At 54.0% G+C, this 27,562-nt stretch overlaps 1 protein-coding gene across 1 annotated transcript in view; it reads left to right on the plus strand.

The window, feature by feature from the left end:
- The first annotated feature begins 684 nt into the window (after positions 1-684).
- The window catches only part of PPARD (peroxisome proliferator activated receptor delta), a 64,421-nt gene continuing 37,543 nt past the window's right edge, over positions 685-27,562 (plus strand). The window contains exons 1-2 of the mRNA XM_080937612.1: positions 685-776; positions 4,472-4,555. The gene's annotated coding sequence lies outside the window, so the exon portion shown is untranslated. The remainder of the gene's footprint in view (positions 777-4,471; positions 4,556-27,562) is intronic.

Below are 27,562 nucleotides of genomic sequence, written 5' to 3' on the forward strand. Positions count from 1 at the left end.
GGGTGCTGGAGACATGCTGCTCTTGCAGAGGACCGCAGCTCAGCATCCACACGTAACTTCTCCAGTATCTATAACTCACTTCCAGGGGATCCAACGCCTTCTTCCGCCTTTGCAGGCACTGCATCCTCATGGTGCAGAGACAGACATGCAAACAGAACACCCAGACATATAAAAATAGGTGTTTTGTGAAACGTATGAGTCTGTATTCTCGTTCCCAAGCCTCCCACCACACCTTTCCCCGTCCTTTGCAAATTACAGTTTGTTTCTATTCGTTCTCCCCCTTCCCCCGCCGCCCTTAGCTTTGCTTCTTGCTTCAAGCCATAAAAGTCTGTGCCTAGTTTCATCTCAGGAAGGGTGAGGAGGTTGTACTAGATGACCTCTACCGTCTTTCCGACCTTTAAATATCCTTTCGTGAGGCTTGCCGGACTCGTTTAACCGGCCCTAACTTCTCCCCAGCACCTTCCTCAGCTGCTGCTCCCACCATCAGCAGAGGGCGCTGCAGACGGAGCGGAGCGATGGCAGTCAGAGGAGTGGCTCCAAGCGGCGCGGCGATTGGCTGCTCCCCTGGCGGAAGGGGGCGGGGCCAGAGCTTGGTTGGGGGAGGGAGCGAGCGGCGCGGTGGCGTCACAGAGACGGGGGCGGGGCCGGGGCTGGGAGCGTGTGACGCCGCAGGCCGCGGCGGAGCGGGGGATTAATGGGAAAAGTTTTGGCAGGAGCTGGGGGATTCTGCGGAGCCTGCGGGACGGCGGCGGCGGCGCGAGAGGCGGCCGGGACAGGTCCGTGCGGGTCGGGGGAGGCCAGCGCGGTCCGGGTAGAGGTGGACGGTGGGGTCAGGGGCTCAGAGAGCCGCGTTCCGCGCTGCTGCGGCTCGTCCGCACTCGGCCCGCGCTCTGAGGCGCCACCGCCGGGGTCTCCACCGCGGGGACCCCTGTGGCTGCTCGCAGCTGGCTTTCCTCCCTCCTCCCACCCACCCTGACCCCCGTGACGCCCCGTGGCTTCATCTCCTCCCGATTCCACGAAAACCCCATGTCACCTACCTACTGACCCCCTTCCTGAGTGCCTCTCTGGTGCCCCCGCTACCCAGGCCCTCCTTGGAGATCCTTCCTGCCCCCCTCGACAGCCTTCCATCCTTGCCCTGTCGGTCAATACTCTCTTCTCATCTCCGACCCCTGTTTCTCCGGTTGCCCGATCCCTCCCCATCTTCCCTAGGATGTTGTGATCCAGTCCGACAGAGGCCCCGCTTTTGCTCGGCTGTCCTTTTCACCTCTTGTCAGCGACCGCCTCGCTTCTAGGTTGTTTTTGCCTCTGTTTGGGGAGAACCCAGAGGTGCAGGATAGGCTTCCGTTTCACCTTCAGTTGAGCTGGAAGGGCGGTAGAGTGGGGTGTCCAGCGCCAGCTTGACCAGATTTGTTCGGGTCACAGGGTTTACTGGGTGTTGTATTGGGAGGGATGTCCAGTTGGTAGGCCCTTGTAATCTCAGCTTTACAATACTTCCCCTTTATGAGTCTGTTGACTTCCAGGAACCCTTGGGGAGAGACGGCTCTGAGTTGGGTGTGCGCCAGTGGTAGCCGGAGGCTTCATATAACCTTTTTCCCTTCCAGGAAACAGGATTCATTTGGGATATTATGGAATGTATTTAAACCATGATACTTAAAAGCTGTCAGTGTTCTTGTTGCCTTCCTTCCATGCCTGCCCTATCCCATAAGCTAAGAGGAATGAGTCTCCAGAAGCTATGCCCAGGGATGACCATGCTTTTTTAAACTTGGTTTTTCCTCCCTGTACTGGCTCTAGAATGGTGTGTGTTTGTGTGTGTGTGTGTGTGTGTGTGTGTGTGTGTAAAAGTTACATTTATTTCTGTGGGGTGCGGATGTTGGGTGGAGTACATGTGTGTGTGTGGGTCTGAGGACAACTTACTGGAGTTGGGAGTTGGCTCTCTCATTCGATTTTGTGGGCCCTGGAAATAGACTCAGGTCATTAAGGCTTGATGACAGGCACTTTTACCTGCTGAGCCACTTCACTAGACCCAGAATACATTCCCGTCTGAGTTTTTAAAAGGATCGTGAGCCTGCTAGCCTTGGGGCTCTTGGATACCTGTTCTCTTAATCTTAATGTCTTGGATCAGTGACTGAGGTTATCTCCTGTCTTTCACTGACGGAATGTGCCCCTCGTGTTGGTCACTGGACATGGTTCTTTGGTGCTTTTTTCCCGGGCAGCTGTATTTACTGTGTCTGGGAGAGGCAGCTGACGTTTTTCCCTTTGCCCAGGTGTGGTATGGGGTATTGCCTTGGTATCTGCCTGGGCAGGCTGAGGATTACACCACAGAGGCATTGAAAGGAACTTGAGCTGTCTGCTTCCATGCACATGGATCGACATCTCAGTTGTACCAGGGGTTGAGCCTCTTTATTTGGCCGTGGACCCCTGGAGGCATCCTCAGGAGAGAACATACATCTGACTTCAGCTCACCTGATCTTTGAAGACTATGGAAGTCTGACCCACTCTCACTTCAGAAGCAGGAGCCCATGGTTACATTGGCACCAGGTTTCTAGGTCTCCTCTTTTGAGGATCACACTCTCTTTGAGCCAGAATTGGTCATAGGACAGGCCACCTTCTGGAGCCACAGCAGGGAGCCAACTGAACCAGCCTGACCAGACCTTATAGTTTTGTAATCTTCGTGTGCACTGACCCTTTTCCATAAGAGCAGTGGGGCTGTGGCTAGCCTTGGGTTGAGCTGGTCTCTTCTCCTCTGATCCCTAAACCCCCTCTGAACAGCATTGGGTGTGGGGGTGGTGGCAGAGTGGAGGAGGTTAGAAGGAATCTTTTCTTCCTATGAGAAACATCCCGCAAGGTTTTTAAATGTCTTTTCCATTTATTATTTATTTGTGTGAGCATGTAGAACTAGTGTTGGGAGTCGGTTTTCTCCTTTTGGTGTATGGTTCCCCGGGATTGAGCTTAGGTCATCAGGCTGGTTGGCAAGTGCCTTTACCCGCTGAGCCATCTGGCCCCTCCCCTTTTAAATTTGAGATAGATAGTATCACTCTGTAGCCCAGGCTAGCCTTGAGTGCACTATGTTAGCCTCCACACGGATGGCAGTCTTGCTGCTCTATCTTCTGAGTGCTGGGGTTGCTGGGATATACCACCCCACCTGGGTCATTATTGAGGGGTGTAGTCAAGCGCTTGGTAATGATTAGTCCAGTGTCTGGCTCTCCAGATACTCTGCCTGACAGTTCTTTTTTTTTTTTCTTTTCTTTCTTTTTTTTTTTAAAGATTTATTTATTTATTTATTTAATGTGCGTACACTGTAGCTGTCCTCAGACACACCAGCAGAGGGCATCAGATCTCATTGATTACAGATGGTTGTGAGCCACCATGTGGTTGCTGGGATTTGAACTCAGCACCTCTGGAAGAGCAGTCAGTGCTCTAACTGCTGAGCCATCTCTCCTGCCCTCTGCCTACCACCCTCAAGCAGTCTATTATCGTCCTGTCTCTGCTTAACCAATCACAGTGCTCCATGCTCAGTTGACACAAATGCCATGTGTCCCCCCAGCCCCACTTGTGGTCCTGTTTTCTCTATCCTAAAGACCTGGTAAGATAGTCTAGCCTGGGAGAGCCTCTATTTCGGACAGAACGCAGCTGCCCAGCTATTGTGCAAACTGTCCCCAGGGCTTGAGCCTGGCGTGCCCTGGTACAATGAGTCGGACTCCTGGCTGAGTCCTTTCCTGAGACCCACCTCCCCAGGCTGCTTCCCTCTGCATGTTGGGGGTTGATGGAGCCGGGTGTACTCCAGTACCCCTTCCAGTGGCTCTGGTGGGTCTGGTAATGCCGGGACTGGCCTCATGGCATCGGGGGCATTCCTTCCTTGCCAGCAGTCACACAGTTTGCTCGTCCTGCCGGCTTGTGTTATGTCCGAAGCCTTGTGCCCAGTACCCTTGTCTGTGCCATGTCGTCCCAGATTGCCCTGTGGCTGTTTCTTGGAGATGGTGTGATGTCGCTGAGCATGTTTGTGTGCCATCAGAGCCAGGGGAGGAGTGGCTTGCCCATGAGTGGATTCCAGGGTGTCGGGAGAGCTGGGTAACTTGGCTGGAGCTGGCAGGCAGATGGGCCGTCCGTGTTGTGTTTGAGACATACGGGTCTTCTCCCACGGCCTTCATAACCTGGGACTGGTGACGGGGGTGTGACTCAGGGCCTCTCCTTCTATGAGCTAGTGAGGTGCCAGGTTTCACCTCTTTCTTACCTTGCCCGCTCCTTCTGCCCAACCAGGTAAGATCGGCAGAGCCAGTGTCTGCTTGCTTGGCAGTGTAGACTCCTTCCAGGGTTGGGAAATATTTGCTGACTCAAGCTGAGATCGACAGTTTCCCAGGGTGTGTGTGTGTGAGGTCATATGGGACCACTGGTTCAGTTAGAACTTCATAAGCTCTTTTGTCGGACCCTGGCACTGTTCAGTTACTGACATCGGCTCCTTTCCCCCTTGCAGGACCGTGCAGCGGCGTGGGTATGCGTGTGGGACTCACTCAGAGGCTCCTGCTCACCGACAGATGAAGACAAACCCACAGTAAAGGTAAGCCCGCTTCAGCGACGCTGGTGACTGCCTGTGGTTCCACAGGCTCCTGGCCTCGCAGGAGTCACCAGGCTGAGTCCCTGATCACCAGGGCAGCATCTGCACCCATCACCATGACAACTTCTCATCATGGTAGATGTTTTAGGAGTGTGGAGATGGTCACCCACAAGAACATGGGCTTTCTCTTGTGTCTGAGGGGCTGTCTGCTGCAGAGGGTAGCCAGTGTTTGTTGAGTCACTAAATGAAAACGTCTTTACTCTCATGTGGGCGCAGAGGCTCCTAGGCCACCAGGGCTCTGTTCGCCATATTCTCCCATTTACCCAATAGATAAGTTGCTGGTTTGTTTCTGGATATGTAGCCAGACTGGTCTAGAACCCCAGCTCACCCTCCTTCTCCTTCCCAAGTGCTAGAATTGGAGGTGCGTACCACCACATTTGCTCTGGGGATCATCAGCCAGGCTCTTAGGGACATGACAGAGATATTTAATCTCAGCCCCCAGGTCTGTGGGGGCAGTAACAGGGCTCTTCCTTCTCAGCTGGGTGCCTGGTCCTCAGCAGAATCTAACAATGCCTTGGGCTTCCCACACTGTTTGATGCCTGCCAGGTTCTAGAAACTCTCAGAAGGGGCACACCAGGGAGTTTGGTGGTCATTGTCTTGATGGCTTGGCACGCAGAGTTATGGTGGGTCCCTGCTGGGGGCAGGGGAAACCTGGCCCCGGTTTAATCTCTGATGTTCTGGGGTCCAGGAGCTGTTTGTGGGATCCACTTCCCTTTCTCCGAGTTTTACAGCCTGCAGATTTTCCTGTTGCCTAGGTCTGGCTGCCTGCTACAAGGGTCAGGTTGTTTTTGGATCCTTCTGGAAGGTCTGGGGCAAGAGCCCCTGAAGTTCTCAGACCCACATCTAACCCCTTTCCTCTGAAGGGGGTGTGAGGGAGGAGGAGGTGGGCAGAGGCTTCTGGAGGTCCTAAGCAGGAGGAGGGGGAGGTCTTCCAGGCCGGGAGAGCTGAGCTGACCTCTGCCGTGTGCCTGTGGTTCAGCATGAGGGGCTTCCCCTCGTGCGTCCGTACAAATCTCAGGAACTTGTTCTCCCTGGGTTCTGTTCCCAGCACCCACATGGTAGCTCAGGACTGCTGAAACTGTCAGTAAGTCCAGTTCCAGAGAATCCAGTGTCCTCTTACAACCTCTGAGGGCACCAGGCATGGAAGCGCCTGTCATGTTGACATAGATGTAAAGCAAAATTACCCAACATTCATATCATGAAAAAATTAATCTTTAAGATAGTTATGAACAGCAGGCACAGACACTAGCCAGGTGTTGTTAAGGTGTGATGTCACCAGCCGCACTCCAGGGAGACGGTTTATCGGGCTTTGCCGACTGAGCATGGGCAATCATCTCCAAGCAGCCATGATAGGTCTGTACCCAGTGTGGATGATGGTGCCCCCATGGCTGTGTGGGTGGAATCCCCTTCCTCAATCCTTCTCCACCCGTATCCTCTATATGTCCCCAGAGGCCTTGAGACCTGGACAGAGTTACTTTCATCTGGCTGGGAGAGGTGTCTGGATACTCTGGTGAGGGTCCCATGATCCTCGGCCCCCTCCTTCTAAGAGGGCGTGTGACTGTCTACAGGCCCAGTCTTTAAGGTCCTTGGGAAGCAGGCCAGGCCAACTCCTAAAGGTGGTGGCATGTGGCTGGAGGATGTGGTCCTTTACAGTACCTGGCTTGTGTGCACAGACCCGCAATCAGTACATGGAAAGTGGAGGCAGGAGGATCAGGAGTTCAGGGAGCGTGAGGCCCGCCTGGGCTCCATGGGACCCAGTATCACAAACAAAAGAAGGAGACGGATGGGAAGAGACAGGAGTGGAGCCGTGTTGGAGCGTGGCAACTAGGGACACGGGCAGGAAGCAGGCTGCCAAGTGAAGTATGGCTTACAGTTCAATGTCCCCATCCTTCTGGAGGATGAAAGGACCTGCCCTTCCTAGTGCATCTGCCTCAGGAAGCTGGGGTCTAGAGTTGGGGAAGGAGGCGCCTTCCTCCACACTGGGAACCAGCTTTCGAAGGGTGTTTTTACCGCCTGTCACCTGGCCTCGGGGCCAGCCAGTGCAGCAGCACACAACACTGCCCCCTTCTTTTTCTCTCCGCTGTCCTTAGAGGGCTCCTTAGGGAGAAGCTCATAGGTGGCAGGGGAGCTTCCTAGCCCGGAGCTCACGCCTCCGTCCTGGACGGTCCACAGCACAGCCTTGGCACTCTCTGAGTCCAGGAGTCAGAGCTCAGAGAACTTGGCCTCCTCCCTACAGCCACACAGGCCAGCCCGTCCTTCCAACTGGCAACACTGCACACTGAACCGCTCGCACCGCGCACATACACTGTGCCGGAATTTTCTGGATTCTCTGTTCATCTCCATTCCCGTGCACGAGAGGTTTGCTCAGTTTCTCTAGATGCTAAATGCCTAAAGCATTTCCAGGCTTGTGACTGTAATCCCGCCCCACCCCCACCTCTGCTTTAACAGTTTTGAGTACAGGCTAGCTCCTCAGCCTTCTGGGTGTATTGGGGGAGTCAGCCCTGTGTGTGTGTGTGTGTGTGTGTGTGTGTGTGTGTGTGTGTGTGTGTGGTGTGGCTTCTGCCCACAAGAGCCAGTGAACACCCAAGATGTACAGACATCACCAGTGTACCCCTAGGGCCAAACTCAGCTGAGGACCATCTATCTGTCAGCCATTTCCCTGAGTTGTCCCCGGCGAGCTGAGCACACTGGGTAAGGATAACAGGTAGGCCTTGTGTGGGAAGTTGACCCTTACTGTCACCTCGCCACGTCCCGTGGGGGCTTTGGGAGGGTGAGAGTGGGTTACCGAGAGCCGCATGCCCCAGTGATGACGCACAGCCATCTTCCAGCACACTCGTGTCTGGCCCTGTGCTTCTCCAGCCCAGTGTCTGCCGAAGCCGCACTCTCAGGACAGTTGTGACATTTGCTGTGCACATGGCCACATACCAACTCATCCCTTCATGGCGGAGTCAGGGCACGCTGACCAAGGGCGCTCATCTCTCCCCTCTGCCTTAGGCAGATGTGCTGCAGGAAGAATGTGTCCCTGTCATCCCGATTCGCAGCGGGCTTGCCTGGCCCGGAACACCCTGACAGCTCACCATGAGATAAGAGCCCTGAGGACAGTGGGGTCCCTTGATGTCAGCGCAGATTGTCTCTCGGGTTTCTCGATGCCAGTGCAGATCCTGGAGTGTAGTCCTCAGGAGCCCTTGGGGAGGTTGGAGAAAACCCCTTCCCTTCCACAGAAGTCTCCCAAACCTAGACAGAGACCCCTCCCCCTCCACCCATCTAAATAGTAAGCACGTGACGACAAAGGCAGAGGCCGCCGTGGGAGGCACAGGGACCTGTGTTTTCTTAGTGTCCTTGGGTTGCTTCTGCCACTGTGAGATGAGTAATGTCCCTGAAGGCCTGTAGCTGCCCTCTGACAACCAAGTGGGTCTCTCAAATGTGACTAGTCAGGGCTCCTGAGCTGGGGTTATTCTGGATTGCCTGATGGGTTCTTCCTGCCACTGGGGGCGTCCCTGTTAGTGGGCAGCAGAGGGAGTCGGCCCAGGACAGGCGTGTGACCTCCATGCAAGATGCTATACTTCTGGCTTTGAAGACAGAAGATGAGGCCAGGGAATGTGAGGAATGTGGCTCCGAGTCTGGGAAAGGCAAGGAAGCGGGCTCTCCCAGGGACCTCAGGAAGTGCGGCTGTGCCAGCATGCGGGGCTTTGGTCCTCCTGACCTCCAGATCTCGAGCTGAGTGCCAGTCTCCCTTCCGTCTGTGTCTAGAATATTTGCTGCTTCATACCCAGGAGTATCACCAGGTTTACACAGTTCTGCGTGTGACTGTCACTCCTGGAACCACCGTGCTCTCACCCCGCTCAGCCTCAGCTGTGGCCCCACCTCCATGCCCGGCTTTCTTCCCTGTCTCCAGGGGGGTCAATAGAACCCCCTCCCACTCACCCCTTTTCCTCTTCTGGTCCTTGAGACTCAGATCCCACGGGTCAGAGATGCCCAAGCTGAAAAGGCCTGTGTGACCTACAAATGTGGAGTGTGATGGCCACCCTGACTCCACCCCTGTGAGGGCCACCCTTTATTTTCTTCCGTCGAGAAAACTGGTTATTGATTGATGATTGATTGATGATTGATTGTGTACATGTGGGCACAGCATGTGCGTAGCGATCAGAGGACATCTTGTGGGAGGCGGCTCTTTATTTCCAGCGAGTTGGACTGAGGCTTCAGACTCAGGCTGTCAAGCTTGGCGGGAGGTACGCTACCCACTGAGCCATCTTGTCAGCCCAGCCACCTTCTCATTGTTCACTCTTGTGAGTGTTCACACCCCTGAGAGCGTAGTGTGCTGAGCTGGCCCTGCCTTTCTGAGCGGCTTCCCGGGGACAGCAGTTTCCACTTGGCCTCTTTCCTCCCCTCTCCATCCACCTTGTGAGACCGTCTGTCTGTCCCTCGGCCCAAGGTACATTAAGATTTGGAGATCTGCAGTGCAGCCAGCGCCCAGCCCTGGAGGGGGCTCACCAGTCACGATCAGCAACATCTTCCCAGAGCGCAGCCCCTTGATGGAGCCCTCCCATGCCTCCCCACAGAGCTGTTCGGCAAGCCCAGGTCAGGTAGAAGATGGTGAAGTGTCACCCAGTGTGGCCGCCTCCACAGAGTGGCCTTGTCTGGGAGGAGCACTCATGCAGAGGACACTGAAACCAAGGTTTGGCCTCTGACCTTGGCAGCATCCTCCCTTGCAGGACTGAGTTCAGCTCCCTTCTCCCACCTCTGGCTGCCTCCTGCCAGGGCGTCTCACAGTGGACTCCGCTCTCAGATGCTGACTTCAGGAGCTGGGCTGCTTGTTTTGAGTCCCCAGAGTTGTTGGTGGCTGGGTGGAGAATGCCCGTCCATGTTGGGCTGAGTGCTCAGTGCCCACTTGACACTTTAGTATGTTTACACTCTGCTTGTGAGTGTGTGTCTGAGTGTGTGTGTGTGTGTGTGAGAGAGAGAGAGAGAGAGAGAGAGAGAGAGAGAGATGCTGATATGGTACGGCTGGGATCTGAACCCAGCTGGTGAAAGCCGTGAATGTTTCTTATGGACGGCCGGATCTGATTGGATAGTTGGAAATCACCTGTCTGAGTCGCTAGACTGCCGTTGGTTTCAGAGAACAGTGAGTCCCTTGTTGGTCACTGAGCAGAAGCAGCCTTCTGGCAGGCCTCCTGCAGGGTCCCATTCCAGTCAGTAGGCCGAGGAGGCCCAGTGATCGGTGGCTGCCTGAACCCGCTCCAGTACCCAAAGAAACACAAGTAACTGTGGGCCTTGCGGGGAGTGGGGGCAGGGATCAGGCTCTGCTCTAGTTGATAAGGGACCGGGAAAGCAAGGATAGCTAAGATGTCTTCATCTGGAGAGAGGCGAGAGAGGGCATTGCCTTCATCAGACTCTCCCTTGAGCCAGGCAGCACCCACCTGCTCCACCACCCCTCCCCCCTCCACACACCCCTGCCAGCCTGTGAGAGCAGGGTGTTGATAGTCTGGGAGTCTCTGCTCTTACTTCAGTGATTGCCTGTCCTGACAGTGTCCCCTCTGCAGGGCTCCGTGGCTGTGTGGCCAGTGTGCTAGTCCTCAGGCTTGTGGAAGCAGCTTCGGCCTGGGGCCTGCCCTGCTCCAAGACTCGGACCCGCCCTAGAGCAGCGGCCTGACTCATTCAGCCATCTCTCATGGTTCCTTCTCCCTTGCCCCCAGTACCCACCCTGGCTTGCTTTTATTTGTTTACAGCACTCTGGCTGTTACGGCACTGTGGCTATCAGAGAACAGCTTGCAGGACTTGATCCTCTCCCACTTGGTGGGTCCTGGGGTTGGTTATGCTAAGGGGCAGGTGCTCTAAGCAGCACCCACTCCTGTTTCTGTGGCCTCTGAGCAGGAAGCCCATGGGCACCGGCCACTCTAGCTCTCTGCCTAGGAACTTGGTGGTTAGGGGCAATTGTGGGAGCTAAGCTCCTCAGATCTACCTGGGTGGCCTCGGGCAGGTCATTGTGCCTTCCGTGGGGGTGACAGCTGTCCATCTTATACCCTGACCGTCCTCTTGTGGCCGACACTGAAGGTAGGCATGCGGCATTGGGTGAGCTGAACAACTTTAGTCCTGTATCTCTTGCAGGGAGCAGCAGCCTATGGGATCATTGAGGCTGGTGACAGCCTGGGGACCCCACAGGGCATGCTCCAAGGGAAGCAGGGAGTTTCCACAGGGAAATCCTGTAGCCAGAGGATATTGGGCTCCACCTCTGGTTTTGCCCTTGTATCTCCCTGAGGCCCTGGCTTCCAGTTATGACCTCTGGAGCAAGCAGGCAGTGTTGGGCGCCGGTGCCTTCGCAGGTTGGGTGAATGGTTACGGAAGAGGGACTTGCCACAGGTAAGCTGTTCAGCTAGTGACAGGGAAGGACATGGCCAGACAATAGAGAAGTCATGGGCTACTCATTGCTGGGTTAACAGGGAGTTGGGGGACTGTCTGTCTTAGGGTTTGAGGCTGAGATGCAGACATAACGTTTCTGCAGGTCTTTAAAACATTTTAATCATATAAATCATTCTCACTAATAGTTGGTTAGAAAAGACTGCACTGTGCCTGGTGTCGCTCGAACTCCTTTGGTCCCCGTGATCAGGACACAGGCATCCAGACTTCTGAGTTCAAGGCCAGCCTGGTCTATGTAGTGGGTTCCAGGACAGCCAGGGCCACACAGAGAAACCCTGTCTCAAGACAAGTGAATAACAACAAAACACCCCCCCCCCAAAAAAAAGAGAGAGACCAGGAGGAAACCCTGGCAGTTCCCTATCCCATCAGGGACAGTGAGGTAGCTACCGCCAGTCATGGCTGTGGTCTCGCAGATCGTGTGAGCCTGGCGAGTCTTCGAGTCTTGGTCTGTGTTTTCCTAGCATATGATAATGACACACAGTGGTGGCTTCCACATGGTGTCTCACCTTTGTCCCCGGTTTGAAGGTTTTCTCTCATAACTCTGAGGGAGCAGTCTCTGGGGCTCAGTGAGATAAAAGGTTGGGGTAAGTGTGGCCATCTGACAGGACAGGGCCTGGTCCCCCGCTCCCTCTTGGGCAGCGATTGAGGGAGCTCCTGCTGACCAGGACGAGGCCTGGAGAGCCACGAGCCCAGACGGAGCCACCATGGGCCTCACCCTGCCTGGTTCTCTATGCTGGTTCTGTTTCTCCACATTTACTTCCTGGGGAGTAGGCAGAGATCAGCACTACATATGAGGTGGGGGACCTGTCGGACCCTTAGATTCACGCATGGCTCAGCTTCCATCTCAGGAAAAACTTTAAGCCAGGGAGAGACCTGGGAGCGATGTTCCCCAGAGAGCCTTCCAGATGACTGAAGTCTCCAGAAAGCGGGAGTGAGTGAGACTCTGTACCAGGTTTTCTGTGCTATGGTGTGACCTGTGTGAGGTTTGGGCCAGGATTCCACTTAGCACAAGCTGTGTGTTACTGTGAGCCTGCATGCATGCCACAGGCCCAGTGCAATGGCTTCCTGTCCATCCCCTCCAAGCCTGCCCCACCTCTCTCCCTTCTCCCTCCAGAGCTATAATTAAGTTTCCATGTGAAACCTCATCCCTCAGCTGACACATGGTTGTAACCGCAGCCCTAGCCATTGGGCAGCTCTTCTGGGGTGACTTTGGGGGCCGGCATCTTGGCTTCTAGATGGTTCCTGGCAGATCTAAGTAGATGTTCTGCCAGGAAAAGGTGGCTGTGATTTTGCCCAGGACTGAGCCAGAGGGAAGAAGGAAGGAGTAGATGGGTGGCTAGGAAGGGCAAGGGGACGCAGACGGGGGTGACAAGCAGGCAGGCTTGCAGGGGAGCACAGACAGGAGCACACTCTGGCTCACCCCACTGCACGGCACACTGTGAGCTGTTGATACTGGGTCCCAGCTAACCCCAGCTGGCCTGCAGTTGACTGTGTAACGGAGGATGGCCTTGAACTCCTGATCTGCCCACAGTGTCTCCCCAGGGGGCCATACCCAGTCCGCTCTGTTTATATTTTTTAACATTTTAGAATTGAGATATGCCTGACATAAAACTCATGAATTTAAGGTGATTTTTAGTATAGTCACATGACCAGCTCTACCATGTAATTGCACAGTGTCTGTTTTACCCCCAAAACAGACCCATACCTCGGAGAGGTAAGCCCCAAACTGCTTGCCCACCCCACAGCCACTGGTCTCACCCTCCGTCATAGGGCTCTGCACCATATGTTCATGTGAGAACACGAACAGCCACCTCCTGGCTTCTTCTGAAGAACTGTTTCGAGTGTGATGTGGGTATGTGCATACGTGCAGGTTGGAGGTCACCTTCTTGGGACTTGGCTCTGTCTGTTTAGATTGTGAAGATTCTGTGGTTTTGGTTAGCTGGAGCTAAAGAACCAGCTGTGGTTAACAACAGAACTACCAAATCGAAACCTTTGCGTTACTGGGACTATTGATGCTGGTCAGCTGGAGCTAAGAAATTGGTGGTGATTAAGAAGAGACCAGCATCACTGAGGTGAAATCTTCTGGGAAGTGTTTTCTGAGAGCAAAAAGAAGCTATGTTCCAGAGATAGCCAAGGTTGTGGTTGTTGCTGTGGCTGAACTTGGTAATGTGTAAGAGTCACCCAGGTGGTACTGGTTTTGAAGGCACGAAGGGGTCATGAAGGACAGCTGAGGCTTGGCACTGTGAGAGGCCAGGGAAGGCCATTGATGAAGGTGCAGCCTCAGTGGCAGTTGATGGCCCAGGACTGAAGGGGTCATGCAAAGGAGTTGAGGCTTGGCACCATGAAGAAAGGCTGTTGGTGAAGCTTAGTTGCAGCAGAAGACAGCAGTGTTTTGGAGATGCCAGCAGTGGAGTACAAGCATCTGGAGCCCAGAAGACAAGGTGTGTGCTACAAAGGGCAGAGCTGGAGAAGTGACCCAAGCCCTTGGAGGAGCCCAGAAGATCGTGGGTGGATCCCAGACATTGGGCAGTTTAGAGTTTTATTTCGATTTTGATTGTGACTGTGCCCTGATATTTTTCCCTCTTGAAGGAGGAAAGTATTTTAGTGGAGCCCAAAGTTAAGAGACTTTGAATTGAAAATAAAACTTTGAATTTTAAAAGCGATCGGATATTTTAAAGTGATTGAAAATTTAATATGTAAGAGTTTGTAAAGACTGTGGGACTCTTAAGGTTATTTAGATCTTGGATGAATAAGAAAGTAAGGGGTGAGCTTTTTTTTTTTAAGATTTATTTATTATATATACACTGTAGCTGTCTTCAGACACCAGAAGAGGGCATCAGATCTCACTACAGATGGTTGTGAGCCACCATGTGGTTGCTGGGATTTGAACTCAGGACCTCTGGAAGTGCAGTCGGTGCTCTTAACCACTGAGCCATCTCTCCAGCCCAGGGTTGAACCTTAATAGTGATGTTTGTGTGTCAAGTTAGCAGGGGGTCAATTGTACTGGCTGGTTTTGTGTCACCTTGACACAAGCTGGAGTTATCACAGAGAAAGGAGCCTCAATTGGAGAAATGCCTCCATGAGATCCAGCTGTAAGGCATTTTCTCAACTAGTGATCAAGGGGGGAGGGCCCAGCCCATTGTGGGTGGTGCCATCCCTGGGCTGGTAGACCAGCCAGGGGAAGCAAGCCAGTAAGTAACATCCCTCCATGGCCTCTGCATCAGCTCCTGCTTCCTGACCTGCTTGGGTTCCAGTCCTGACTTCCTTTAGTGATGAACAGCAGTGTGGAAGTGTAAGGTGAATAAACCCTTTCCTAACCAACTTGCTTCTTGGTCATGATGTTTGTGCAGGAATAGAAACCCTGACTGTCCTTTCATCAAGTTTGAGGCAGGTTCTCCTTTTGTTTCTGTCACTTGCTGCAAGCTCCCAGACTCCTCCTGACTCTGCCTCCCATCCCACTGCAGTTCTGGGATTACACGTGTATCCATGTTCCAAGGAAGGAACTCAGTCATCCGCTTGATTGCCTCACCCACGGAGCATGTCTCCTGTTTTCAGTTTGCCTTGCTATCCTACTATGTGCTAGCCTACTCCATGCTATTCTACTCTGTGGTACCCACTCCCTGCCCTGAAAACAGATTCTTTTGCAGTCCAGGGTAGCTTCAAACTCCTTATGAAGCTAAGGATGATCTTGAACTTCAGATTTTCTTGCCTCTACCTCCCCAGTCCTGGGTTTATCACCCTACCAAGCTTGGTTTTATGTGGCGCTGGGGTGATACCCAGGGCTTCATGCATGCCAGGCAACATGTTAGCTCTGCTAACAGCCACAGGCCAGCCCTGACCTTATTCTTATGTGTTGGATTAACTGTTTATACATCTCAGCAGGTTCACTACCTGCTTCAGTGGTTTATGTTCCTGAATGAAAGACACACACAGGGCTGGAGAGATGGCTCAGTGGTTAGAGCACTGACTGCTCTCCCAGAGGTCCAGAGTTCAAATCCCAGCAACCACATGGTGGCTCACAACCATCTGTGATGGGATCTGATGCCCTCTTCTGGTGTCTGAAGACAGCTACAGTGTACTCATAACATGAAAGAATAAAAATTAAAAAAAAAAAAAGAATTAAAAAAAAGAATGACACACACAGCCTTTATATTTTATATGCCTCAATCAGCACAATAGCTGGGCTGCTGTCTAGCCTCCTCGTGGTTAATCCACCTCCTGCCAATAATACCAAGTTATTACTAAATTCTGTATTCTTTCTTGGCTGCTCTGGACTCAGAGGACTGACCAACTGGGCCTCGAATACAAACAGCATCAGGATAAACCCACTACACTGATGTTAGATTAACTAACATTTGTTTATCTTGTCATCTGGAGATGGACATTTGGGGTACCTTCTCCCTAATCTCCTGTTCAGTTCCTTCCTCCTCTGTCGTGAGCACTCACGTGCAGGCTTTTGTGTGGATCCGTGCACCGTGTAGTTTATCGTCTTAATCATGTTTAAGCAGTTTTAACTACATCCGTAGTCTGCTGCCTCCTTCCACCTCCGGAACTCCTTCATAATTCCCAAAGAGAAACCCCACACGTTACATATTATCTCGCTCCAGCCCCGCCTGCTCTGGAGCTTGCTCCTGGCGTTGCACAGGAGTCAGGACATGGCTCCCTTCTCCTCACTCTTCCTTCTCACCCTTTTTGTGTTCTCATCTCCTGCGTGTGTGTAAATCTGTGTAGGAATGTGGACATGAGTGTAGGTTCCCAGGAGGTCCTGGGAATCGAACTTGTGTCTTCTGAAACAGTAGCACTTGCTCTTAACTGCCGACCCATGCCCCCAGCCCCCTCTACTCCACCAATGTTTTTGAAACAGGGTCTCAGTACAGATCCAGGTTGGCCTTGAGCACTCAAGAGCCTCCCTCTGCCTCCTGGTACCGAGATCACAAGTGAGGTTCACATCCAGACGTCTCTTTGAGTGGCTTGTTCCACTTAGCACACCTTCGGGGTTCATCTGTGCTGTGCATGGCTTGTGTCTGCACCTCCTATAGATATGTTTGTTCTAGGTATGTGAATGTTTTGCCTACACGTATCTCCTGACCAGAGCTTTTTAGACCAGGTTTGCCTCAGACTCATAGTGATCCCTGCTTCTGCCTCCCTAGTGCTGGGTTAAAGTGCCTCACCCTGTTAAACCCTACTCTTATGTTAGTGCATTTGGGGTGGCTGGCTGCTGCTGTGCTCCCTGCCCTGGCTGCTGTGCTCCTTGCCCTGGCTGCTGTGCTCCTTGCCCTGGCTGCTGCTGTGCTCCCTGCCCTGGCTGCTGCTGTGCTCCCTGCCCTGGCTGCTGCTGTGCTCCCTGCCCTGGCTGCTGCTGTGCTCCCTGCCCTGGCTGCTGTGCTCCCTGCCCTGGCTGCTGCTGTGCTCCCTGCCCTGGCTGCTGTGCTCCCTGCCCTGGCTGCTGTGCTCCCTGCCCTGGCTGCTGCTGTGCTCCCTGCCCTGGCTGCTGTGCTCCCTGCCCTGGCTGCTGTGCTCCTTGCCCTGGCTGCTGCTGTGCTCCTTGCCCTGGCTGCTGCTGTACTCCCTGCCCTGGCTGCTGTGCTCCCTGCCCTGGCTGATGTGCTCCTTGCCCTGGCTGCTGCTGTGCTCCCTGCCCTGGCTGCTGCTGTGCTCCCTGCCCTGGCTGCTGCTGTGCTCCCTGCCCTGGCTGCTGTGCTCCCTGCCCTGGCTGCTGCTGTGCTCCCTGCCCTGGCTGCTGTGCTCCCTGCCCTGGCTGCTGCTATGCTCCCTGCCCTGGCTGCTGCTGTGCTCCCTGCCCTGGCTGCTGCTGTGCTCCCTGCTCTGGCTGCTGCTGTGCTCCCTGCCCTGGCTGCTGCTGTGCTCCCTGCCCTGGCTGCTGTGCTCCCTGCCCTGGCTGCTGTGCTCCTTGCCCTGGCTGCTGCTGTACTCCCTGCCCTGGCTGCTGCTGTGCTCCCTGCCCTGGCTGCTGCTGTGCTCCCTGCCCTGGCTGCTGTGCTCCCTGGCCTGGCTGCTGTGCTCCCTGGCCTGGCTGCTGTGCTCCCTGGCCTGGCTGCTGTGCTCCCTGGCCTGGCTGCTGTGCTCCCTGCCCTGGCTGCTGTGCTCCCTGCCCTGGCTGCTGCTGTGCTCCCTGCCCTGGCTGCTGCTGTGCTCCCTGCCCTGGCTGCTGCTGTGCTCCCTGCCCTGGCTGCTGCTGTGCTCCCTGCCCTGGCTGCTGCTGTGCTCCCTGCCCTGGCTGCTGTACTCCCTGCCCTGGCTGCTGCCGTGCTCCCTGCCCTTGCTGCTGCTGTGCTCCCTGCCCTGGCTGCTGCTGTGCTCCCTGCCCTGGCTGCTGCTGTGCTCCCTGGCCTGGCTGCTGCTGTGCTCCCTGCCCTGGCTGCTGCTGTGCTCCCTGCCCTGGCTGCTGCTGTGCTCCCTGCCCTGGCTGCTGTACTCCCTGCCCTGGCTGCTGCCGTGCTCCCTGCCCTTGCTGCTGCTGTGCTCCCTGCCCTGGCTGCTGTGCTCCCTGGCCTGGCTGCTGCTGTGCTCCCTGGCCTGGCTGCTGCTGTGCTCCCTGCCCTGGCTGCTGCTGTGCTCCCTGCCCTGGCTGCTGCTGTGCTCCCTGCCCTGGCTGCTGCTGTGCTCCCTGCCCTGGCTGCTGTGCTCCCTGGCCCACCTGTGCTTCACTTAGAATGTCTCATCCGTGGTTGCTGGCCAGACTGCATCTCTTCATTCTTTTTCTTCAGTGACCTCATCCTCTGTGGGTATGCTGTCTCTGCTTTGTCTGTGGGTGTGAGGGGATCTCTACTTAAAAAAGAATTATCTTATGTGCATGAATGTTTTGCCTATATGTATGTCTGTGCGGCTCATGCATGCCTGGTACCCACGGAGGCCGAAGCCGGTGGATCCCCTGAACCTGGAGTTTCAGACACTTGTGAGCCACCATGTGGGTGCTGGGAACAGAACCCCAGTTGTCTGGAAGAGCAGCTCACGTTCTTCACCCCGGAGCCTTCTCTCTAACCCTGATGTCTACTCCTTAGAATTTTAAATTACATTTATGTATTTGCGTGTGCTTGTGCACACAGGCAAACATGCCACAGCACCTTAAAGTGGCAGTCAAAGGACAGCTATGTGGGTGGTCCCAGGGATGGAATTCACATTCAGTTTGTCATACTCGGTCACAGGCTTCTTTACCCATTGAGCCATCTCAAGCCCACCCCCTTCCCCTTTATTTTTGAGACAAGGTCTCATGTATTCCAGGCTGGCCCCAAACTCAATATGTAGCTGAGGATGGCAGTGAGCCCCTTGTTTTCCTGCCTCTGCTGTCGAGAACAGACCTGTACCACCATGAAGTGCTGGCCTCAGCCCTGGGCACCATACATCCCAAGGCAGGCACCACACCCCCTGACCACCAGCCCTGTTATCATCCAGAGCTCTTAACTGCTGAGCCATCTCTGTAGCCCCTACCTTTGAACAGTGACCTCATGACCAGGCTTCAGGGTGGATGGCAAGGGTGGATGGCAGCTGCTTTGAGCTGCAGGGTGGAGCCATTGTTAGAAACTATGATGTGTGTCACCTGAGACTAGAAATTGCTGGGGTATCAAAGGAGAGAGTTAGAGCAAGAGACTCAGTGAACAAAGTCTCCAGTGACTTGGATGATGGTTGCCCATCCCCCCAGTGCTAATATTAGCTCTGCTTTCTCTTTTGAAACAATCACAAGAAGGTATTACTGACCGATACTCCTCGGACCCCTGCGTGAGCTCGTGCAGCCGCTAGGTTGCTGACAGTGCTGGTGTCTGCCTGGCTTTGAAGGCCATGTCTCACGGTGGCAAGCGCTATGGAAATATGGGGAAGTTGTGGGTGACAAGGCCTTGATTCTTCTCTGGTTGCTGGAGAGAGGTGGGGGAAGCTGACTTTTTTAAAGGTCCCTCCGACAAAGATGGCAGTGGTAGGGAAGAGGCTGTCAGGTGACTGGTGTGGCCGGCAGCATGGTGAGTCACTGGGAACAGGGGCTGTTTGTCCATACATCCCTCCCCAGTTGCAGGAAGAGTAAATAGTTCCTGTGCTTAGGATAGATGAAGCTTCCTCAGCCCCAAACCAGCCTATTGAGCCTCAGACGCCCAGCAGAGTTGGCATTCCCTGCATAAGGATGAGAAAGCCAAGACTACCTTGTGCGGCTCTGGCTGAACACGGCCTGCTGCCTTTATCCTGCCTCCTGACTCTGAGCTGTGCCTGGGCCTGGCTACTGGGTCTGCGCCCGAACTTGCCCAGCTGCAGGGTGACAGCCAAGGCTGTTGCTGCATGACTTCCTCTCTTCAGGTGGCCTCCTGCACCGCGGGAGTCTGAGGCTCAGCTTTACCTTAGCGACCTGCTGAGGTCAACCACCGTCACCCAAAATCAAGGATGGGAGCAGGTTCTACCTCCCAATGAGAAGAGTGACAAAGGGCATGTGGCCAACTTCAGTCACCATGCACCGTGGAGAGCTGGGATTTCCACCCAGAGCCTAGTGACTGTCACCATGCTGTCACCCTGCTAAGTCCCTTTCTGGTCGCTGGCTCCTGCGTTGCCAGTTTCCCACCTCACCCTTTAAAGTGGGAATTGTGCCATTTCCCATGCCAGTGTTAGCAGCCAAGGGCCTTCCGAAACAGGTTGAGCCCCCGGGACCTGCTCGCTGCCCCCAGGCATCAGGAATGGTGGGATTTCCCTTGGGAGTTCCCCTTCTGCAGGACTGGGGGGTAGGAGCCTCACACTGCCTTGTGCTGCAGGCAGATGTGCAGGTTGACCAGCCTTGCAGCTGTGCCAGCTGGTGCCAGGACAGGTGGTCCCCACGCATGGCACGGTGGGCATACTTTTCAGAGAGTTTGGGGAGATAGCACCCCCGCAGCCTTTCCTTGGCCCATAGAATTAGAAGCCCCTTGACTGGGTAACTGGCCTGCAGTTAGCAACTCCTCCCACGGCCCCAGGCATCTCAGAAAGAAGCCAGACTCCCTCCGAAAGCAACCTAAAACAGTAAGAAGGTAAAGGAAAAAATGAAATTATCTAGAACCTTCTTAAAAACCACCCTGGTTTAATATTTCAGTGGATATTCTTTGGGATGTCTCACTGGTATCTTCCCCCTCTCTCTGCCTCTCTCTGTCTCTCCCACATATGAACACACCCATACATTTTTGTCTCTTTTTAATATTGGCAGTCTTGTTGTGTGGTCTTGAACCCAGGACCCGGCTGCTTTGGTTCTTCGAGAGTTAGGATTTCAGGTGTGTTTGGCCGAACCCTGCTTAGCACTGTGCACAGTGTGTGCTTTAATGGCTCCATGTTTACACAGCTGGCCACTGACTTTGAGAACACTGACTCTGCTCCAAACAGAAGTCTGTGTCCACGCTCCCATGGGTCTTTCCCAGCCCAGTCCCCACCCCCATCCCCCAGCAACTGCCAAGCTCCTTCTGTGCCCCTGGGACGTTTCCTGTAAATGGAACTGCGGTACGTGATCGTTTGTAAGCATCTTGGCTCCTTTCATTGGACACAAATGGGGCAGTGTTTGGAAAGCTGCGTGAAAGCTGTGTTACCAGCACTGTGGGTGTAGCTGTTAAAAATGTGTGTCTTTATTTATTTTGCTGATGTGTGGCATGTGAGTGCAGTGCCCACAGAAGCCAGAAGAGGGCGCTGGGTCTCTCGGGGCTGGAGCCGCTGTGGGCGCTGAGAACCAGACGCAGGTCCTCTGTAAGAGCAGCAAGGCTCTCCGGCACCCAGCCAGCTCTCTAACCCAAGAACAGTTTAGGGTTTTTTGTTTCCTTTTCATTTCTATTTCTTTCTACACTGCTGGATGTAGAGGCGATGCCTGTAACCCTAGCAAAGGGAGGTAGAGGTAGAACCGTGAGTTCAAGGGCAGCCTGGGCTGTACACGACATCTTCCTCCTCCTCCAAAGAGAGAGGGAGAGAGTTATTAGAATACATGTGTCTGTGTCTGTTATGTGTGTGGGGGTGCTCTCTGACTGCTTGGATGGCCTGGGGCTGTGTCTCCGGTGGTTTGTGAGCTGCCTGCTGTGGGTGCTGGGAACTGAACTTGTGTCCTCTGGAAGATATCCATCCCAAGAACCCTGAGAATTTGTGTTTATTCCCCTCTCACATATAATTAAGTCCTGATCATGGCTGCCCGTAGCTTCCCCTCCCTCCTTTTCCTATTAGAAAAGAGCAGGCCTCCTGGGTGACAGACACACTTACAACAAGACCAGGCACAAGTCAAGGCTGGATGAGGGGTTTGAACAGAGGAACAGGGCTGGGTATTTGGTCTTCCCCGCTGGGTCCTCACACACCCAGACCGTTTCTCACGCGCTTTCGCAGGGTCCCCGGTCTGCAGTTTCGTTCTCCGTGCTGTGAAAGAACCGAATGGAATGTCCCAGGCATCACAGGATTTTATTACGTTCCTGCCTTAACTATTCCATGTCATCATTAATCACCACTGTTGATCATTCTCTGTGCCTGATGTATTGTTGAAGCAAACAGAAAATAATGGGTTTAATTATGGTGTCTTTCTAAGTTCAGGACAATCTCATTTGTTCTTACCTCCTCCTTACATCCCTCACCCTCCCCGTGGCCCTCTTTTCTGCCCGCCCCCCTCTGTTACTTTCTTCCTGATCACACCCTTGTTTATACTTTCATTGCAGACAGACAGACAGACACACACACACAAAGAGAAAACTAACATTTTTTTTTGTCTTTTTATTTATTTATTTTGTATTTTTGAGACAGTGTCCCACAGCCTCTCTGTAGGAGAGTATGGGGTTGAACTCCTGACCCCCCGCCCCCGCCCCAGCCTCTCCCGACCCCCTCCTCCCCACAAGCCACACCCACTTCGCCCGGCCCCCCCCCCAGCCTCTCCCGACCCCCTCCTCCCCACAAGCCACACCCACTTCGCCCGGCTCCCTATTTGCCTGCCTGTGTCTGGTTTATTTTACTTACCATAATGATTCCCAGTTTTACCCATTTGTCTGTGACTGTCACGATCTCACCGCTTTCCTTTCGGACTGTAAGCTTGTGAGAACCGCAGCAGCTCGTCCTGATGTGCTGCGGTTCTGTGCACTCACCTGCAGGACCGTTCCTGGTTTGCTTTTGGCAGGAAGTGTGCACTTTAGGTTTTTTCCCCCCCATGGGGTTCCTATGTGTCTCAGGCTGGCCTCAAACTAGCTGTGTTGCTGTGTGACTTTCTGATACGTGTGCCTCCACCTCCTGAGTGCTGGGATGACAGGTGTGTGATAGATACAGTTTGCCAGGTTAGGTCTGCAACTCTGTGGGGGAGGGGAGGGACAGAGAGATTGATTGGTGGGTTTTGTTTTGAGATAGAGACTCAGGGTGTAGTCCTGGCTGTGTAGAAATGCATCATGTAGACCAAACTGGCCTTGAACTCACAGGTATCCACCTGCCTGTGCCTACTGAGTGCTGGCACTAAAGGTGTGCACCACCATGCCTGGCTGAAATTGGAACTTTATAAAATTTCTACTATATTTTATTTTGTGTGTGTGTGTGTGTATACTCACACATGCACACCTCAACACACATGTGGAGGTCAGAGGGCATTTTACAGGAATTAGTACCTTCTTCCACCATGTGGGTCTTGGAGACCGAACTCAGACTTACTAGCTTGGCGCAAGCCTCTTTACCTGAGGAACCATCTGGAAGCTCTCACTTTTGTAATTTTTACCAAACTCTAGCATGTTCTGCTAACTTCTCGTTGTGGTATCAGAGCGTCTAGCTTGCCAGCCGTTTGAGTGTGGATGCATCCATACAGAAGTCTGAGGTCTTTTGGAGCACGACACGTTCCGGCCTGCCATAATAATTTAGAGATTGAAGCTGTGTTTTCCCCCGTGGACCACGTAAGGTCTGGCAGGTCTCCTGAGATTATATCACTTCCTGTTGCGTTCGGGAAGCCCTCTCTCTGTACTTGCAGCATCACGAATGGGCAGGCTCTAGTGAGGGGGTGGCATCGGGTGGGCACTGTGTGGTGAGAGGTGTGGGCTCCGGATGTGGCCATCGAAGCCTTCTGAAGTCATCAGGAGACGTGGAGGTGTGCTCCGAAGCTGTGTGCCATCAGAAATGTCAGTGAGGGACACTTCCAGGAAGTCTGGTGTCTGCTCAGCCACCCGTCAGAGAGGTGGGGCCCCACACAGCTGTCTGAGTCACCCCAGCAGGGAGCCCTGCCACTCTCCACACACTTCCTGTCTGGGAAAGCCTGCTGGGTAGCTCTCAAGAGTTCCAGAGAGCTTGGGTCTCAGCAGCCTCTCCAAACATGCTCACCACATGGGCGTCATTCACATATGTGTGGGGTGTGCACTGGGGGACCGAGGAGTCTAGGGACTGGTGCTTTTCTTGGGACCTGCACTTGGAGGGTCTGCTCAGGTCCTGGAGGCCACCACCTCCTTCCTGGGCAGCATCAGGCAGTCTTGTCACCTTTATTTGGTTCCCTTGTCTTCTGCCTCAGTCCCTATGTGCTTCCCCTAAGCCTCCTGTACTGGGTCCAGCCCTCTGAATATGCAGTTGTCCACTCTTTTAGCCCTCCTTCCTTCCTTCCTTCCTTCCTTCCTTCCTTCCTTCCTTCCTTCCTTCCTTCCTCCCTCACTCCCTCCCTCCCCCCTCCCTCCCTGCCTCCCCCCTCCCTCCCTCCCCCCTCCCTCCCTCCCTCCCTCCTCCCTCCCTCCCTCCCTCCCTTCCTTCCTTCTTCCCTCTCTCCCTCCTTCCTTCTTTCCTTCCTTCCTTCCTTCCCTCCCTCCCTCCCTCCCTTCCTTCCTTCTTCCCTCTCTCCCTCCTTCCTTCTTTCCTTCCTTCCTTCCTTCCTTCCTTTCCTCCTTCCCTCCCTCCCTCCCTTCCTTCCTTCTTCCCTCTCTCCCTCCTTCCTTCTTTCCTTCCTTCCTTCCTTCCTTCCTTTCCTCCTTTCCTCCCTCCCTTCCTTCCTTCTTCCCTCCCTCCCTCCTTCCTTCCTTCCTTCCTTCCTTCCCTCCCTCCCTCCCTCCCTCCCTTCCTTCCTCCCTTCTTTCCTTCTGTTGTTGTTTTGAGACTGGGTTTCTTGTATAGCCCCAATTGTCTCAGAACTCACCACTTATCAGCCTGGCCTTGAACTCACAGAGATCATCACCTCTGCCTCCTTTGAGTATAATTAAAGACTCCAGGCCACCCAAGCTTTCTTGGCATCCCCAAGTCCCCTCTGTGTTTGGTGGCCCCCAAAGGGCCCTATACGTGTTTATTATTATCCCAGCAGCTGCCTGACTTCGCCCCTTGTGACCCTGTACACCCGTCTCCTGGGAGGTCCACAGCTCTGCTGTTCTGGGCCTCGGTTTCCCTTCCCTGCTGCTGTGCCTGGTCCCCCTTTTCCTGCTCCTGATCGACTGCCCTTCGCTTTGCCCTCTCTCTGCTGCTCTCAGATCTCTCTCTTCACCACTGCTCCCCAGGGCTGCACCCTACTCCCCTCCATCTTCTCTGTCCATGATCAACCTTCAGGGCTGCACGTGTCTCTTGCTCCTGTGTTTCTAAGATCACAGGCAGTTCTGATCCATCTGCAGACTGTTCCATCTTCTCCCCCCCCCCCCTTTTTCATCTCTTTTCTTTTGTGTTGCCTAGGCTGGTCTGTAACTTTCCATCCTCCCGACTCAGCACTCTGAGTTCTAGATGCGCTGCCGTGTCTGGCCCTTTTAGCTCTTTTGGAAGAGCACTAGCCCATTCGGAAGGTCTTTTGACCTGGTCACCTCCCAGAAACCTTAGTTCTTGATACTGTTGCCTTGGTGATTGCTTTTCAGTATGACCTTGGCAGGGCTCACCCCACTCCGAGTCTGGCAGGAGCTTCTAGGACGGGTGGTTGGGAGAACAAAATGAAAGCCACATCCACAGAGATTCACAGATTCCCGGCTGTGTGAAGAGCCACATCTGAGGCCTTAAAAATAATCAGCTGTGGAGCGCGTGCGGCTCTCCCGGCATAGGGCACGCGGCCGCAGGGCGGGACACACACTGCCCAGGAATTAGGTCCAGAGAAAAGGTACATCCCTCTCTGTTCCCTTTTCCTTGGCATCATGACCCCACCCCAGATCCCACAAGGGCCTTAGTAAGCACTGCTACATACAGGGTCTGTCACCAGTGTGCTGCACTGGGGTTCAGGTTATGTATATCGGAACTCGGTTCTGCCAGTAGAAGTGGCCAGGTAGCCATGCAGGGCCTGACCCCTGCTGCATCCGACTGACTCCCTGTGCTTCACAGGTACAAAGCCCTCCTTCTGCTGCGTTCAGAACCCTGTCACCAGCATGCCTCCTGGCAGGGGCAGGGCTTAGGGCAAGGCTGGTGTGAAATACGGCTACCTCCCATCGTCCTGGCTAGTCCTAGGGCTAGATTTTGGGGTTATGTCTCCATTTTGGATTTTGTTGTTGTTGTTGTTGTTGTTGTTTTAAAAATAAATTATATGGATTCTCATTTCTACTGTGATCTTTTTACTTCAAAAACCACCAAGCTGTGCCCTAGTCTCTCTTCGGTTGCCGTGTCCTAAGCAGCTTAGTAGAGGAAAGGCCTGTTTGGCTCACACTCCCAGGTCATATCCTGTCTGAGGGGAGTCGGCAGGAACTCGAGGCAGGAACTCGAGGCAGGAACCATAGAGGAACACAGTTTGCTGCTCTGTGGCTCGTATTACACAGCTCAGCATGTGTTCCTAGGGGTGGTGCTGCCCACAGTGGGCTGGAGCCCTGACACAGGTTTGTCCTCTTTCCCCAGCCCATCTAATTCAGGCAACTCCTGAGTCAGGGTCTTCCTCTCAGATAACTAACTATAGGCTGTGTCTGGCTGACAGTTAAAGCTGACTACACTGCTGGTCTGTCAGAGCGCTTGCGGGGTGGAAGGAGTCCGTTCACTGTTCTCCTCAGCTGCCTAGTAGGCTTGAGGGCAGCCTGGGCTACCACATGAGACCTTGTGTCAAAAAGGAAAGAATGAGATTAGAGAGAATGAAAATGGTTCAGGAACCGGCAGCCTCTTTACGCAGGACTGTGCCATAGACTCTGACTAGTAACCATTCACTGAGATAATCGCGCCTCGGATAAACCTTATGGGCTATAATCCTGCCGCTGCCGCAAAAGCTGTTTCCTAGCGGTGTGCGTGGGATTTAGTGTACCGCTTCCATTTGTCCTTTTGTAGTGGGAATGGAACCTGGGCCTTAGTATACTAAGCAAGCACTCTACCACGGAGCTACAACCTTGGCCATTAATTGTCGTTCCCTAGCCTCGGCCGTGTCCCCACATCTCTGTAATTCTGTCTGTGGTGCGTCAGCTCTTGCATCATCTGAAGTTCCTTTTTCCAGTCAGAGTCGTGGGTTTCCAGTATTGGTGTGTGTGCCTGGTGTGTGTGCCTCGCTGGCACGTGAGTGGTTTGCTCCCTGGCTTCTGGGCTGATCTTCAGGGAGGAGTCTTGGGAGCTGGGCTGGGAAAGTGTCCATCAAGAGCAGGTATGTGCTTCTGGTGGGGTTGTGTTAGTCAGCTTCCTGTCACTGTGACTGAATGCCTGAGGTGATGTACGTGGAAAAAGGTTTGGAGGTTCCAGCCCATGGTCAGTCTGGTCTGTTGCTTAGGGCCACTGGTGAAGCAGCACTGGCTTGAGGACATGTGTCACATGACAGAGAAGCCATTGTCAGCAGGCAGGACCCAGTGCAGTTCCCAGCACCCATGTCAGGCAGCTCACAACCACCCGGAAGTCCAGCTCCGAGGGAGCTGACGCCCTCTGCTGGCTGCCAAGGTACACACTCATACACATAAACACATTTATATTTCTCAAGGTTTTATTTAGTGTTTGTTTGTTTGTTTTGAGACAGGGCCTCTCTATCCCTGGCTGTCCTGGAACTTACTATGTAGACCAGGATGGGCCTCAACCTCATGGAAATTCTCTGTGCTAGGATAAAAAGGCGTACATCACCACACCCTGGCCATTCCTGCATAGCCTGAGTGGCCCCTCTCCTCTGCTAGCAGCCCTGAGGCTCCTGACTTCTTCCTGCACTTGAGCCACACAGGGCAAGCATAAAGCTACCACCTGTGGCGCGAACCCCCGGGGGTCCGGATTCCTCATAGGTCAGCTCCACCTCAATCTTCCACTGTGGCACGGGGATGATCTCTAGTGGGGATGTGAGTCTGAGTGGGAGGGGGTGCCTTCAGTCCGGTTGGTGCTGACAGTCCGAGGCCACACCTTTGGTGTGGTACACACAGCCCTGCGTGCTCCAGCCTGTCTGACTTTCCCGGCAAACTTAGCTCTTTTACACCTCAGCAAACTGAGCTACCTGCGTGCCGAGCGCTAGAATATTGCATGCTTTGACGCGGTGTGCAACCCTCTTCAATTCTTGTTGTCTGGCACGCAAAGCCTGCTACTTTTCCTCCCAGTTCCAGATTCTTAGTAAGACAGACAAGTGCAAAGGGCCATCCATGTTCAGTTCCTCCTCAGCAGCGCCTGAGTCCTGGGCGTGTTGTCAGGAGAGAAAGGATTCAGTCACTAAAGGCTGTAGAGAGAGCCTCTCTCAGAGCAGCTTCTTGATGGTCTGCGGAGGTGGGG

The sequence above is a fragment of the Micromys minutus genome (genome assembly GCF_963924665.1).
Source record: "Micromys minutus genome assembly, chromosome: 25".
NCBI lineage: Eukaryota > Metazoa > Chordata > Mammalia > Rodentia > Muridae > Micromys > Micromys minutus.